The sequence below is a fragment of the Canis lupus genome, chromosome 8 (assembly GCF_011100685.1).
Source record: "Canis lupus familiaris isolate Mischka breed German Shepherd chromosome 8, alternate assembly UU_Cfam_GSD_1.0, whole genome shotgun sequence".
NCBI classification, from domain to species: domain Eukaryota; kingdom Metazoa; phylum Chordata; class Mammalia; order Carnivora; family Canidae; genus Canis; species Canis lupus.
The window spans coordinates 53,403,463-53,420,022 of NC_049229.1; the positions used below are offsets into that span (position 1 = coordinate 53,403,463).

General features: G+C 35.3%; 1 protein-coding gene across 20 annotated transcripts in view; it reads right to left on the minus strand.

Moving 5' to 3' along the window:
• CEP128 (centrosomal protein 128) overlaps window positions 1-16,560 on the minus strand; it is a 397,326-nt gene that overhangs the window by 181,276 nt on the left and 199,490 nt on the right. The window contains exon 21 of one of the 20 annotated variants that reach the window (XR_005363619.1): window positions 13,215-13,326. The exons of the other annotated variants lie outside the window; for them this stretch is intronic. The gene's annotated coding sequence lies outside the window, so the exon portion shown is untranslated. The remainder of the gene's footprint in view (window positions 1-13,214; window positions 13,327-16,560) is intronic. 20 annotated transcript variants of the gene reach the window in all.

The window sequence follows — 16,560 nt, forward strand, 5'->3', positions numbered from 1 at the left end:
TTACAAACAATAAGATATAAAGGGACCTTCCCAGTTCTCAAAATTATGATTATCTCTAAGTCCAAATTAAATTATGTACATAAGTTCTCTAGTATCTACCATGAGACTACATTCTCTGTAGTATCTTTTTTTTTTTTAAGATTTTATTTATTTATTCATGTGAAACAGAGAGACTGGCAGAAAGAGGGGCAGAGAGAGGAGAAGCAGGCTCCATGCAAGGAGACCGATATGGGACTTGATCCCGGAACCCCAGGATCACACCCCAAGCCAAAGGCAGATGCTCAACCACTGAGCCACCCAGGTGGCCCTCACTGTAGTATCTTAACTATAGACATGCCATCAGTTTTTGAAGGCTTCCAGAGAACTTTGTGTTTGTCATGGCATATTTAAAAATGGGGTTTTTTTTGAGGAACAATATCAGTTTTTAAGAATTTATTCAGATCCCTCCCTAATTTAAAATTTTAAAAATCAAAAGCTAAAAAAAATCAAAAACTAAATTAGAAAAACCTGTGTTTGCTATTTTAACTAGACTTGATGTCTGATTTTCTTAGAATAGTAATTTCCCATTCAAAAAAATAAAAATCAATGTAAATTTTCAGCTTCTGTTGTGAAATAATTATAGACTCACACACAGTTGTAAGAAATTATAGAGAGTGATGGCATATACTCTTCACCCAGTTTCCTCCAATGGTATGGACTTCCATGCAATTTTATCACTTTATCACATGTGCTGATTTGTGTGAACACCAAAAAAGTCACCACACAGGGCAGCTTCTGCACAAAGATCCTTCATCCTCCCCTTTTATAGACACAGATACCACTCTATTTTCTTTTAAAATAAAAGAAACCTAAAAAAAATTGTTTGGGCAACAGCATCTTAATTTAGATTCAACCCACAAAATGATTACTGATAAAACTTTAAACTACGGAATTAAGAAACTATTTATATTACCAAGACAGAGGCCTCTGTAATGGGAAAAACACACTAAAAATAACACCTTTATTTCTTACCACACAATTAAATTTAGAATGACAGTATCTCTGGGAAATAATTTCAATACATAGTCCTGGATCATTAGAAGATTTCACAAAGATTAAATTGGGATTTAAGAAGCCAGTATTCATTTGGAGAATGAAGAAAAGCCATAGGACAAACATCCCAGCCAAAAAGTTAACATGTCAGCCAAAAGAATATTCAAACTAGATTTTTAAGAGGTAACACAATCTAAATAATATTTAACATTTAGTTACTTGAAAATAAAATTATTCTGAACTTTTAAAGATACTGGCACACTCTTATAACACCTAAAAATTAATATTTAATAGTATATTCAAATATTATTAGGCAGTTTGGTGTTCATATTTCCCTTTTTATGTTTGTTTGAATTGGGATCATGTAATGCAATTTCACTCACTGCACTGACAGAGGGGCCTCTTCAGTCTCTTTTAATCTATAGATTCTCCCTCCAGCTCTTTTACTCTCCTTGTAATTTCTTTGAGTAAAACAGATCTTGGGTCCTGTAAAGTTCCCATAGTCTGAATTCTGCTGATTGAAATGATTCCCATGTATTTATTATATATCGGTAATTAGATCTAGATCCTTGATCAGATTTGGTTCTGTATGTGTGTGTGTGTGGGGGGGGGGGGCACGATTACTTCCTAAAGAGTAAAGAGCATGGTGGTTCTAAAAACATCTGAAAATCTTGAACACTTCTCCCACTGAGAATGGGAGGAGGGGGGGTGGAGTGAGGAGTCCCCCTCCCTGAATATGGAAAGGCTTGTGACTAGCTTGTAACCAGCAGAATGCAGGGAAGTAATGCCGTGTCACTTCCAAGGCTAGGTTAAATGCAGCTTCTGCACTGTTCCCTGGGACTCAATCTAGGAGCCCCCAGGCAGCCCTGCTGTGAGGAAATGGAGCCTGTGGAGAGCCATATGGAGATTCTCTCACAGGCAATTACAGTCTTCAAATCAGCCCAGCCCACACAGCAGACAATGAAGAGACATTTCTCTTCACTGCTGCATTTTACCAACCTTCTAAATGCACCACTCTTTCTTCAACTAGACCCCTCCCGATGGACATAGAATGATTTCCAGCCTTTTGCTATTAAAAGTAATACTGCAATAAGTAGTGTTAAGCAATGGGCCTTTTGAATTGTTGCTACTGTATCTTTAGAATAGACTCCTAGAAGAAGGACTGACAGTCAAAAGCAAATACATGCTTACAAAAATTAACTCCATTCAAAGTCACTTCAAAGGAATCGTAATGTTTTCATTTCCACAAGCCATGTATAAAAATGCCTGTTGCCTCACAGTTCCCAGATTCTCATTCTCACACATTTGGACTTTTTAATAGGTTGTTTATATATTAGGGATATCACCTCTTGTCTATTATAAGACTTGGAAAAATACTGTCTTTTTCTTTTGCTTATTGTGGGGGTTTTCTGCACAACCAAATTTATGAATTGTTTTATTCCTTATTGCTTCTGCATTTTAGCTAGAAGTTAGGTAACCTTTGCCTACTGCCAGACTATAGAGGCATTTGCCCATGCTTTTTCTAGTATTTGCATAATTTCATTGTTTACATTGAAATCTCTAGTGCATTTTAAATGTATATTGGCAAATGATGTCAGGAATGGATCTATCTTTTTCCATATAGATATCCAGTTATTCCAGCACACTTCTTAAAAAGTCTATCCATTCCACAGATTTAAAATTCCAGTTTTAGGGATCCCTGGGTGGCGCAGCGGTTTGGTGCCTGCCTTTGGCCCAGGGCGCGATCCTGGAGACCCAAGATCGAATCCCACATCGGGCTCCCGGTGCATGGAGCCTGCTTCTCCCTCTGCCTGTGTCTCTGCCTCTCTCTCTCTCTCTCTCTCTCTCTCTCTCTGACTATCATAAAATAAAATAAATAAAATAAATGAAATAAAATAAAATAAAATAAAATTCCAGTTTTATTGCAGACTAAACTTATTCAAGCTTTTGGGTCTAATCCTGAGTTTTCTATTCTGTTCCACTGGGCTCTCTAGCCAAAAGAAAAAAAAAATATTATAAAGGTTTAGAATTACTTTTTTACCATGCTCTTCTTTTTAGAACTTTGCTAGATACTCTGTTTTCCTTATTCTTCCAAATGAATTTTATAATCAGCTTTCCAAAATTTTTGTTTTGTTCCAAAACAAGAAACAAAAAGATGAGAGTGTATGTACATGGGATTGCATAAATTCATAAATTTAATTTAATTTTAAGAGAAAACAATGAAATTGTAGTACTAGTATATTTGGCAGTTATTTTAGTGGAGTGAAAATAATTCCACAGGCCTAGTTGTATTTACTTATTTAAGCACTTTCATACCAATTCACTTTCAATTATCTTGTTTTACTACAAACCTAAGTACATGAAATGAACTTATTCATTCTATTCTAAGTCCAGCGATTATACTTGGTCATCCTAAGGAATTAGTGCATAAGAGCATAATTCAATAATCCTCTTTTGAAGGAAATTTTTTAATTTGCAACTTAAAAAAATTAAATATAAGAGGGTAGAAAAGTTTGAAACTTTTTAGTGTTTGAAACAAACACTAATGTTAAGATCTGTCTCCAACATAATGAAGAGTTTGAGACAGATAATGTTTAAGAGCAGTGTACATCTTCTCTAAGGAGTTCAGTTGACGTGTCTCAATTCTACACTGGAGCCTCCTGATAATTTTAACTTCTGCATTCCCAACTGATTCTATCATATCCAAGTAGGCTGTCTTTAACATTTTCAGGGCTGTAAAAGGAGGCCCTATAGTCTGTGGTCTTCCTTCTTGTTCCACCCCAGGCTCCATCTAGCACAGAGGAGACGAGCATGAAGAGGGAAACCACGGCACACACCTAGCCGTTGTGCTCAGACAGCTACTTTTCAACCACCTCTTGGGCTTAGAGTTATTCACACTGTCCTTGAGAAGATATACCCAGGAAAGGGGCCTGAGTTGCTCCTCTATAAAGGCTCTGACAGTTTGAACAGGGAATTCTGGAGCCTAGTAGCCAAAGCATGGTCTAGAAAAGGGAGGTGCTGTGGCTATAAGTGACAAATCATGTTTCCATGGCTCCCTATACTCATCCCATAGAAGGGTGCTCTAAAGCACAAGGCCCAAGGCAGGTACTTAGATGCATCCTCAAAGGGCTGCTAAAGAACACAACAATCACCAAGACTTATGTACTTGTTCAATTAGAGATCTTAAAGTTCTCCCAATCAACCTATCTCAGCTGAACACATCAGCTATCTCACCATTAATATCCTAAAACAACAACCAAGTCAGTGGCCAGGCTGTACTTTCCTTGAGCCTTGCATTCCCCCTTAGGCCTAGCTCCAGATGGACCAGCAGATGACTTCCAAATGCCACATAACTTACAAAGTATAAACTGAAAACAGTAGGTTGATCTAACTCCATTTTTTGCCAGATACTGCCCTGACCTATCTGGAAAGAATATAAAAGTTAAACTTAACCATATCAAAGGGCAGTTGAGACAGACACAGGCATACTAGCAAGTTGAATAATACCATAGTTCCTTGTTAGTACTAAGAATAGAGCAGCTATCAAGAAAAGCATTTTATGTGGGAGGCAATATAGGTAAAAAGCAGCTTCCCCATTGCTCCAAGCATTAGCCTACAAAAAAGTAAAAGGAATCATCACACTCATTCACTAGAAAACATCTGGTCAGTGATAGAAAACATTCTTCATAATCTAATATCAAACATATTTCATCTTATTTTATTCTTCCTGTCCACTATGCATCTACTGAAATTTTCTCCTGCTTCTAAGGAAGTTGCCTTAGAAATAGTTGTTGTTCTATTTGTGCCTTCCTGAATTTCATCCTATTTCCTGGGCAAACATGGCCTTTTCAGAATTCTAAGACTTTGTGTAGGCTGTTTCCTTTGGCTACTTCTTCACCCGGCAAATTCCTATTTAACCTTCAGAGTCCCCAACTGAAATACTTCTCATTTCCCTGACCCATCCAGGTAGAGCTACTGCTCAGACATGTATACAGCACATTATTAGTATCTACAGCAATATATATGATGGTGCATTGAAGTGAATCTTTACTACTGGGCCATAACCTCCTCTACTGGAGGGACAGGGTCTTACTATTCTTTGAATCTTCTCAGTCATGCACATAGTAGGTTTACTTTTGTGTATGTATTAAAAGCATAAAATGTTTTTAAATACAGTAACTTTGTTTAGTATTGCTTATAAGTACTAGATAAAAGAGACAGTGGAAAATAATGTTAGTGATTTTGTTTCTAATTTTATGTAGATTGCATTCATCCTCCTACAAGTAGCCTATTTGCACAAAGAATCAAGAGTCAGCTGTGTGGAAAATCTTGGTTATTAGAAACATTGTAAAAGCAACTGGAGCCTGGCCATTCAATGCTGCAGTTTCCTATTTTGTTTTTCAGCACCTAGTGTTTACCTCTCTTGCTCTGCCGAGTGGTGAAAAAATAGAGAATTCAATTCAATGAATATTATTTATGCACATAGGATCCAATTTTAATATTCTGAAAAAATAAAGCTACTTGTAACAACACTGAATGTCATATTCTTTCTCAATACAGCAGAGGCCAGCAAAACAACATCATGTAAATCTTGGACATTAATTGCACAATACACTCCTTCCTAAACAAGACCATGTTTTCTACAGGATATATATACAAAACTGGAATTTTAAAACTTCCTCATGAATGTACATGGATTACATCACCCATTTCTCTCTCTCTCTTTCTCTCTCTCTCTCTCTCTCTCTCTCACACACACACACACACAGAGCTATTTCTCTCATTGGGAATATAAACACTATCATTCTGAGAATGAAAAGTCAACAGAAAAATAAGAGAAGGAGGCCTATTGCCTAAAGGCCATTACGTAAATGCAGCATTGGTGTGTGTTTCTGTGCATATGTGTATGCACACATGAGTACATGTATGTGTGTCGGTCCAACTAAAGGATAGAAGGTTATGGGTAATACAGCAGGTTTTCTCAGTGGTAACTTAGAATAACCTAACACTAGCAAGAACAGATCTAGAAAATTACCCAAGCTTTTTCATATTTTCTCCATGCTGACCATAGCTATATCACTTCAAGGACCCCATAAAACCAACAGCCAAGAGCTGCTCTCCCCACTCTTCACACTCTCTACACGCGCCCCATACCTGAGAATAATAAAACCACAATGTAGAAGCAGCAAATCAATACCCTAAAAAACATGGAACATTTTAAGAACAGTAATATTGTCCAATCAGTCAAATATATTATCAAAAGGCCAGTTCTCACCTTAAAACATGAGTCATTAGAGCATAAAAATAGTCTTCCCACATGCACTTTATCCTTTGAAGAATGGCTTCAACTATAATTTGAAAAATATATAAAATCCTACCCTCCCAAAGTCAGTAAGTCAGAAAACAAACAAACAAACAAAAAAAATTGAGCTTTTATTATTTGGCAGGGGCAAGGCATATTACATTAAAAAATAAGTTAATTTCAAAAACTGATAAAGGCAATGAAGAAAACATATGAAAATTTAAGAGCAAGTTGGAATTACTGAAGATGGTTTCTCTGTGGAGGTGACACTGAAGTCAAGAATAATGAGAAGGAAAAAGACTCTAGGGGAAGTACACTCCAAAAACATGGACCAAGCACAAATGGACCAAGGCAAGAATGAGTCTGGTAGAGTAGAAATTAGCAAAAAAGAGGTGCAAAGAGGTCAGACTATGTCACTCGAGAATGTTAAGTCAAGGGATTCTTTGATCTACTTTACATAACAGCCATTTACTTGCTGTATTATCCCTGGGCAAGTTATTTCTCTGCACCTGAGTTTTCTCCTCTATAAAATGGGAACAGTAACAGCATCTACCACATAGAGTTGTGATAAAGATAAAATGAGTTAGTATTTCACTACTTAGAATAGTGCTTGTCACGGTAAATTGTAAAATGAGTTAAGCATTATTTCATTAGCATTAATGTTACCTATATTATCAATAATTTAAAAATAATCACTCTGGCTGATAGATGAAACAAATATCTGCATGAACAAAAGAGGGCAGGCAGGCAGGCACACCAGCTAGGAGATCATTGCAGTAATGTCCAGGCAAGAGTTGATTTTGAGCCAAAATTACAGAGTGGGACAGATTTGGAGGGTAGTCTAAAAATAACGCTGATAAGACTATTTAATGAACTGACTATGCAAAGTGAAGGGAAGAATAGAAATAAGACTCCGAAGTTATTAAAAGTTTGAAATATAACTCATACACCATTTAATTAATGTATTCATATGTACAGTTTAATGGCTTTAGGGATATTCACAGAGTCGTATGACCATCACCAATTCTAGAACATTTATTACCCCCAGAAGAAACCCTGGACCCCTTAGCTGTCACCTCCCAATCTACCCATCCTGTCCAGCTCTAGGTAACCACTAAACTACTTTTTGTTTCTATACATTTGTCTATTGGAGACATCTGATACAAATGGAATGATATATGCTTCCCTTCACTTAGCATAATGTTTTCAAGGTTCATCCATGTTTTAAAATTTATCGGTACTACATTTCTTCCTATTGCTAAATAATATTCCATTGTATAGCTATCCCACACTTTATTTATCCAATCGGCAGTAGAGGGACGTTGGACTGTTTCACTTTTTGGCTGTTATGAACATCTGGCTACTATGAATATTCATCTACAAGTTTTTGCATGAACATGTTTTCTTTTCCCTTAGGTTTATACCTAGGAGTAAAACTACTGGGTATTATGGTTTAATCTTTAAGTAACTGCCAGACTATTTTCCAAATTGGCTGTACTATTTTAGATTCTTATCAGCAGTATATAAGAGTTCTGATATCTCCACATCCTCTCCAACAGTTATCATCTGTCCTTTTGATTAAAGCTGTCCTGGTGGGTGTGAAACGGTATCACATTGTGGTTTTGATTTGCATTTCCCTGATGGCTAATGATGTTCAGCATCTTTTCATGTGCTCATTAACCATTTTTATATCTTCTTTGGAGAATTGTCTATTAAGACCTTTGCCCATTTTTTAATTGAGTTATTAGTCATTTCATTATTGAGTTGTAGGAGCAAAGCAAAATACTTTAAGCAAAGCAAAGGTTAATTGAGAAAGAAATAATGGTCAAATCTAGTATGTCATGTTAGTTCACAAAATTTGTAAGCTTACAGGCAAAGACCCTGCCATAACTCACTTTGAAGGATACTTGTCCCTTATAGAGTGACTAGCAGAATCAGAAGTAAATTATTTTAAAGAATAAATGAAAATATTGGAAATAGAGCCCCTGAAACATGAAGGAAGTGCCATTATCTTCAGTTTATTTATTTTTTATTTATTCATGATAGACAGAGAGAGAGAGAGAGAGAGAGAGAGAGGCAGAGACACAGGCAGAGGGAGAAGCAGGCTCCATGCTGGATGCCCAACGTGGGACTCGATCCCAACACTCCAGGATCGTGCCCTGGGCCAAAGGCAAGCACTAAACTGCTGAGCCACCCAGGGATTCCCCATTATCTTCAGTTTAGATAGAAGATGGTAATATGGTAATATTTAGAACTCATTTCCTATAGATATTAACAACTACCTTTCACTCCATGGATCAATTTAAATAAGCTGGCAGTGGCTACCTACAGCAGTGTTGTAGTTATTAAGTTATTAAGTTATAGGAAACTAAGTTTACTAAGGTCTGTCATGTGCACCAGAAAATGAGAGTGGTGGCAGTGTGTTGTAGGGCAGTGTCCCTAAGAAAGTTTATATATCTTGAAAATACAAAAGCAATTCAAGAAGTCTTTTAAGGCATAAAGATGAATTTTTACTTATAGTATACTCTTAATATTTTAAAATGACCAAATAAAAGGATTGAGCCTCTAGCAAAATATCACTTGGTATCATTGTCAGAACCAGAATATTGAGTCAAATGGATCATTGATCTAAATTACAATGTCATTTCACATGCATCTTCTCAGAGCCTGAGTCACCTAATCCTCATTTTCACATGACTTAATCAAACTCAATGGTGAGCTTGTTATTTTCCCATGTAGCTGAACATGTGAATCCGACTAGAAAGATATCTACAAGTCTTACACAATTCAGTAGAAATGATCTTACTGACCTAAAAGATAGTCTGTACAGATTATTGATAATTCATTAATTTTAGTATGGGATAATTTCACATTAGTATTTATATTGCTTCCATCTTTTCAGCAAAGTCTTACAGTCCTTACTTCTAAATCCTAGTTTAAATAAATGATGACTTAAAAAAAATTAAACTAGGTTCAACAGATCCAAAATTTATATGGCATAAAAATATAAGAATTTTAGCAATAAAATGATATAGTCTACAAGTTACAATCATTGTGTATGTATGTGTGATATGATATATATGTATGATATATCATATCATACAGATACTTTACCTCTCTAAGCTTTCAGAAATTGAAGGAAAATTGGTAAGAATATAATTCTGGACAGAAAATATACAGTAGCAGAAAAAGTGGACCACCATTTACAAACTAAATAAAGTTAGTTTAACATGATCTTATTGTGATATTGAGAAGTATTACTTAATTTAACACAAGAAAACAAAGTGGATCCTGACAGCCCCTGCTATATGTGGTTTGGAATATGATTGGGGACATTAATATGTCAAGACTCTGTAAGAAAGGGAGAGACAAGGTTAACTAGTTTAAGTCAAAGAGGAAAGAATGAAATACAGCATCTGATCAAGAAGGGCACAGCCATAAATGAGGGCAAATGAGTATAAAGACTTGACACCAGTAAGCCTATCATTTGCCCTACATCTTTGGTTCTTTTCTGAGTGTTAACTTATTTGTCTGCTATTTTTTTTTTTTACTCCTTGCATGAGATATGATCTCTGACAGAGGTCTATAAACTTTCAATATCGTGTACAAAGTATAAAAAGAGGTTCTCTCTCCTATTTTGAGTTTGAAATTTTCAATCAAGGAAGGACTCAAAAAGGCCTGTGCTGGATCACATCTCTTGCAAAAATCCCTGTGGTGAGGGGCCAGTGAGCTACCAGGCCAGATCAGCTTGGTTATATCACTATCCATGTGTGTCAGGAAATATGGTCAATTAGAACAAAGAGGGGGATATGAGGCTAGAAGTCAGCCAATTAGTATTTATTACAATTTGGCAACATTAGCGTATGAAACAGAAAAGTGAGAAAATGAACTCAGAACAATTTAGGAGGCTATTAAGGCAAGCCAGGTACCAAAAAGCAAATATTTATTCCCAACAAATACTAACTGTGCACCCATCAGAACAAGGGCAACGGATTTGGTCATTGGCCTTATGATGTTTACCATATATATACATATATATATATACATATATATATACACACATATATATATAGTGGACAGACGACATATAAATACATGAGCATATCCAAATAAAATTAGAGTTTTACACGCTCTTAAAAGTAAATGAACAGGCTGCAATGACAGAAATAAAGAAAGGGACCTACTCAGACTGGGCAGAGGAGTAAGGTCCGCCTGAATAAAGAACATTGAAGCAAGCTTAGACTAACGCAGCAAGAGAGCAAAGCCATATGTGCAGGGGAAGGAGGAAAACAGGAGTATGACATGGGAGGGGAAACAACAGGTGTGAATATTGTGAGGCTGAAATGGGCTTGGCATATAATAAGGAACAAAAATAGGATAAAACGTGTCTAGAACTTCATGCTCAAAGTTGAGACAGGAAATGGATGAAGTTGGAGCACAAGGAGGAGCCAAATCAGGAGGGATATTGCAAATCATGGTAAAGAACTTTGGTTGTTCCCCTGCCCCACCCCCACTCTCCCAGCCCCCTACCCTCCACCCTCCACATGCACAGGTCACTAAAAGGTGGAGGTAGGATATAAGGTGATATAATTTATGTTACAAAGCAATTATTCTAGGCTGTTGAGTGGTGAATGACAGAGATAGGCAATAGTTTAATGGGAATAAGAAGAAATAGAGTCATTTCCTGCACTTTCAGTCAAGCCACATTTTACAAAGGAATCTACTCTACATTATCCGTGGATCCAAAGACTTCTCACTTAACTGCTCATAGTTTTAATTTTCTCATCAACAATCAGGAATAAAAATACCTACCTTAAATAAAAGATTACCTTTCAAGTTATATAACATATCTAACACAGTTTGGCATGTGGTAGGTACTCAGAAAACATTAGGTCCCTTTTCACTTATTTCCTATGTAGCTAATAAAAACCTTTCCAAATTCATTAGCAGGTGCTCAATTTTGAAAAAACAAAATGCTAGAGCCAAACAACTTGGTCTAGACAGTCGAAACAGTGCCTAAGCAATTTAGACGCCATAGTCTGAATGGAAAAAACCTTGACTGAAGCAAAATATTTACTAAGCACTACATGCTTAGTCTAAACCAAAGACAACATGACCCATGTGTTCTAAAGAACAAACTGTTTTTAATAAATATCCAAATTATTTACTGCAAACTATACAATGTAGAAAAATGTAGGTAAAGAGGGCAAATAGATCCTAAAATGTCCTTCCTCCTAATTTGTTCAAATGATCTTTACTCCTCAGCTGCATAAATAACTGTGCTATTCTCTACCATCTGTTTTTAAATAGAAGCAGAGAAAATTGAAAAATTCAAGGAATCTAGCCTATTCAAATCATTTCTACATATCTTTAATTTCCCTTCTGATATTTTGGCATTGTGGCTATAGTATTTATTATAAGATACTTTAAATCATTTTTTAGATAGAAAGTAAATATTTATTTCACAAATAGAATATTAGAGTATATAAGCTATTTATAGTCATCATCTTCTGCTTCCTAGAGTTCTCAACAATCTTGGCAATCCTACTACAGATGAATGTCTCATCACAGGAATGATGAAATGAAATAACAGACAATACAGAAGGTCTTCTAGGGCTGTGCTATGCAATACATTAGCCATGAACCACACATATGCTATGGTGCGTATAAAATGCAGCTGGCTGGAACTAAGATGAGCAATATGGGTGAAATACCTGCCAGACTTCAAAAGTTCAATATGAAAAATAAATCAGTGATTTTTCATATTGATTACATGCTGAAATAATCATATTTAAGATATGATGGGTTATATAAACTACATTGTTAAAATTAACTTCACATTTTCTTTTTTGCCTTTCTCAATGTGGTTATAAGATAATTTTAAATTACATATGTAACTAACCTTTGTGTCTCATTTCTTTTGGACATCACTGCTCTATAATGAAGTACATTTTTAAGCTAACAGCTCTGTATATATTTGTTACATAAGTCAAGATATAAACAAATGAAAAGATGAATAATTAAACAGATAAAGCTCTTGATATGGTATCTCTGGTTAATTTCACAATATGGCTTAATAATTGAGGGAAATGCTAAGTTTAAGTAAATATTATAGTATTACATTTTATCTGATAAATAAACATGAATTAAATGCTAATGGGTTACATACTGTGATAGGTCATGGAACCCTAATATATTTAAAATAAGGTCTAAGTTCTTATGTGGTTCATAGTTTATGGAAGGATATAAATAAGAAAATAAGTAAATACAATAAAACATTTTTGGTGCTATGAGAAAGGAATCTAATAGTTCTCTAAAAGAATTTGGTGGCGCGTGGGGAAGAACACTTTTCTTATTTCAGAGACTGGAGATTGCTACTGGTATTTAGTGTTTGGAGACCAGGATAAGCAAATGCCCTTCAATGTGTGAGAGCATCCTGAACTACAAAGAACTATCCAGTTCAAAATATTCATAGTGCCCTTACTGAGAAATAGCCAGTGTTATCTCACACTGTGGACACGATCCCAAGTGCAAAACACAACACAGACATGGTAAGTAATTTCTGAGGCTGGTTCCTGGACACTCAGAGACTCCATTTTAACAGTGTAATCTACATAAGATTACACAAAATCTTCTCTGTTCATTGGTATATAAATATATATATGTACACACACATACACAAATAAACATAACATATACACTTATAGATATGGTGTGTGTCTATAATAACATATTTTGCCATTCTCAATCTAAGAAAAAAATAAGTTACTTGAAGCAATTAATGGCTATAAAACAGAATTTCCATATATGAGCAAATAACTTCTTTTAAAAAATTTTTACCATTTACAAATATTTTTGTTACTGAAACAGGAACACCAACCTTGCCATTCGTATCAACTGAAAAATAAGCAGAGAGAGAGAAACCTTCTTTCATTTGTCAATGGAGAGATCACTCTTTATTCCTTCTAACCGTTAGAAAGGATACTGCCAATCTAGAATGATTATAAGCAAAAGATAGTCACCATTCAATACAAAATCCTAGAATCTTTAAAGGAAAAATTAGTCAAGCTACCATAATTAGAAATTAAAACATTCATTATCTGAAAATAACATAAGTATATATGAACTCCATTTAAAAAAGTCGTAGCTCAATGTCAGGCATGCTCATCTCTCCCACCCAAAGGAAAGAAAGATCCTTTGAAGAACTTACATTCTAGAATCTTATTCAGTCTTGAAGCAACAGGAACATTTTAATCCATGCTTAAATCTAGGGTAGCAAAGCTATTTGCCTCAAAAATAAGGGTGTAGTACTCTTTTCAAAATGCCTTACTACATAACTTAATTATCTCTATAAGAAGCGTAAAACTTTGAACCATAAATTATGGAGGGAAATCTAGCATAATGGTGGAATAGTGTCCAAAAACTGATACCCTTTTTGCATTAAAATATTCAGGGCTAATTGTGATTTTAGCACTTGTTTTTATCCTTGCTTTGTTCATTGGCCAAACTTAAACACTTCTCATCTCCTTCAATGAAAAGTGGTGCTATTATGTTCCTGGAAGCATGAGCACGGTTCCTCAAAGCCTAATTTTAAGGTCTTAATTGGCTGAGGCAATGGGAGACCATACAAAGCCCACTTCAGAGAGAAGGGCAAGATTGCCAGGTCACTTGAGAACAGATGAAGAGCTAACTAGAAGCTATTGCTGAAATCTTACAGTGTTCTGGGAAGTTTTACCAAATAGTATCTTACATAGAGTAGAACGTAAACATCCATCATAACACAGAACCCAGAAAAGTTGAAGATGGCTTATAGAAAACAAAACAATTAAAACAGAGTTTCACTTAATAAGAGGACAACAGCGTACTGTGATTGGTTCTGTCGTGTGTTGTGGATATCAAATAATTGGCTGTATCTTCTCATAACCTCTAAGTCTAAAGAACTATGTGCTTATAATTCAAGAGAGTACTACTTAGTAATACTTTTGCTCACTTGGTACTACTGGACCTATAGTCTACTTTTACCCAACATTTGTTGTGTGTTACATGATAAAAGACATGATATGGAATAAAATTATCTTGTCTCTCAAAGAGTACATTATTATTTAAAAAATAATTATCAACATACATATATTATAGAAACCCCCAATTTAGAATAATTTTAAGCCAATGAGTTCATTTAGCATCAACTCTAACCACTGATAAATTATCAAAATAAACCCAGAGAAGATTATTTTTTTGTGAAATTCAAGATTATGAAAAAAGAAAAGTTAAAAGTCCAGAATTAACCTATACAAGTCTTTAAAATGATTTTATTTTCACATTAACAATAAAGAAGCATAATAAAAAAAGATACCAAATGATATACACTTTTAGGTTTGAGTACAGTGAGAACTAACTACTCATCTCCATATATCATCAGACACTCCTGAAATCTCAATAAAATGCTCGTAAATTTGTTTCAATACTTTACTGTTAGAAAAAGATCGAATGAGAGGCTTATTTTTTAATCCCCATGCAATTAATACTTTCTCATTATTTACTATAGACTACATACCCTAGTTGTTTGCTCCATTGTTCATTCACTCATTACTTGACTCAACAAATATTTACCATATGTTGCTATGAAGAACAAGAAAAACCAAGTTGCCTATTGTCATTAAGTTCTATCTCCAACTGTCTCTCTTAAGATACCAACGGTGTTTTGTTTATTTTGTTTTGTTTTGTTTTCTATCAATCACTGGAATTCAATTCTTAAGTTCAGGTATACTCTACCTCATTCTAATTTTCCCAAGGCCTTTTACTGAAGAAAATTTGCTCCTTTATTTCTATTACCTCTTCCAGAACACAGGGTCCTTCTTATTCAAATTATCTCCAATAGAAATGACCCACAACTGATGAAAGCTGAATATACAAGCAGGAAATTTCTATAAATCCAAGAATTGTAATATGCTAAATTTTTTAAAAGATTTTATTTATTTATTTGGGGGGCAGGGTGCAGGGCAGAGGGAAAGGGAGAAGCAGGCTCCCACTGAGCAGGGAGTCCAACACAGGGCTCAATCCCAGGATTTTGGGATTATGACTTTAGCAGAAAGCAGATGCTTAATTGACTGAGCCACCCGGGTACCCCAATATGCTGGAATTTTGTATGAGAGAAACATGATCATGTTGATCAGAAGATATTGTAATTCACAATTAAAATATAAGAGGAAAACTTCCCTTTGGAAAAAATATGCATCACTTAAAAAAATGGAAATCTTAAATGTATTAATTCCAATTAACTAACATGGGATAATCAGACACTGGTATTTTTCAGCTACATTTACAGATCTTTAAAAATTACACATGAGGGAAATGAGATCTAAAAAACTGTTGTCGGGATCCCTGGGTGGCGCAGCGGTTTGGCGCCTGCCTTTGGCCCAGGGCGCGATTCTGGAGACCCGGGATCGAATCCCACGTCGGGCTCCCGGTGCATGGAGCCTGCTTCTCCCTCTGCCTGTGTCTCTGCCTCTCTCTCTCTCTGTATGACTATCATAAATAAACAAAAATAAATTTAAAAAAATAAAAATAAAAAAAAATAAAAAAAAAAATAAAAAACTGTTGTCCCCCAAATAACTCTTCCCCAATAATGCTCTAATCATTCACTTATTCTATTCCTTCACCAGGAATAAGAAAAGGGAAGAAGTAGTGTAAGGTACTATGCATAAAAATAAAAACCCTGTAAAATCCTTTTTATAGGCAATTGGCACATGTCTCTCCTCTTCCTTATCAATCTCCAAATCTCCCAAAACATAAGTGTTTCTTTCCTTACTGTAGCAAAGAAACCAATAGACCTATCCTATCTCTACTACCATAACAGCTATGGTATGTCTGACTTAACCAAGCAACAGGTGCTAATAATATCTGACTAGTACAGAAACTTCCTAGTTATAAAAATCACAAAGACAAACTTTTCTTTATGACTGTTACAGAAATCTACAGTTTATCTATAGTAATCTGCAGTTCATATTTCCTCAAGGCATCTATAGCATTTCACAATCAGAGAAGACAGAAAGAATCATCCCTTCAGTGACTTTAAGCAACAAATCTACATGGAAACAACAACAACAACAACAACAACAACTTTAGAACCAACCAGAGCCACTCCATCAACAACTTTTCCATTCTGTAGAATATATACCCACAACAATATAACTCTTTTCATAGCTTTATATATAAATATTTGTGTA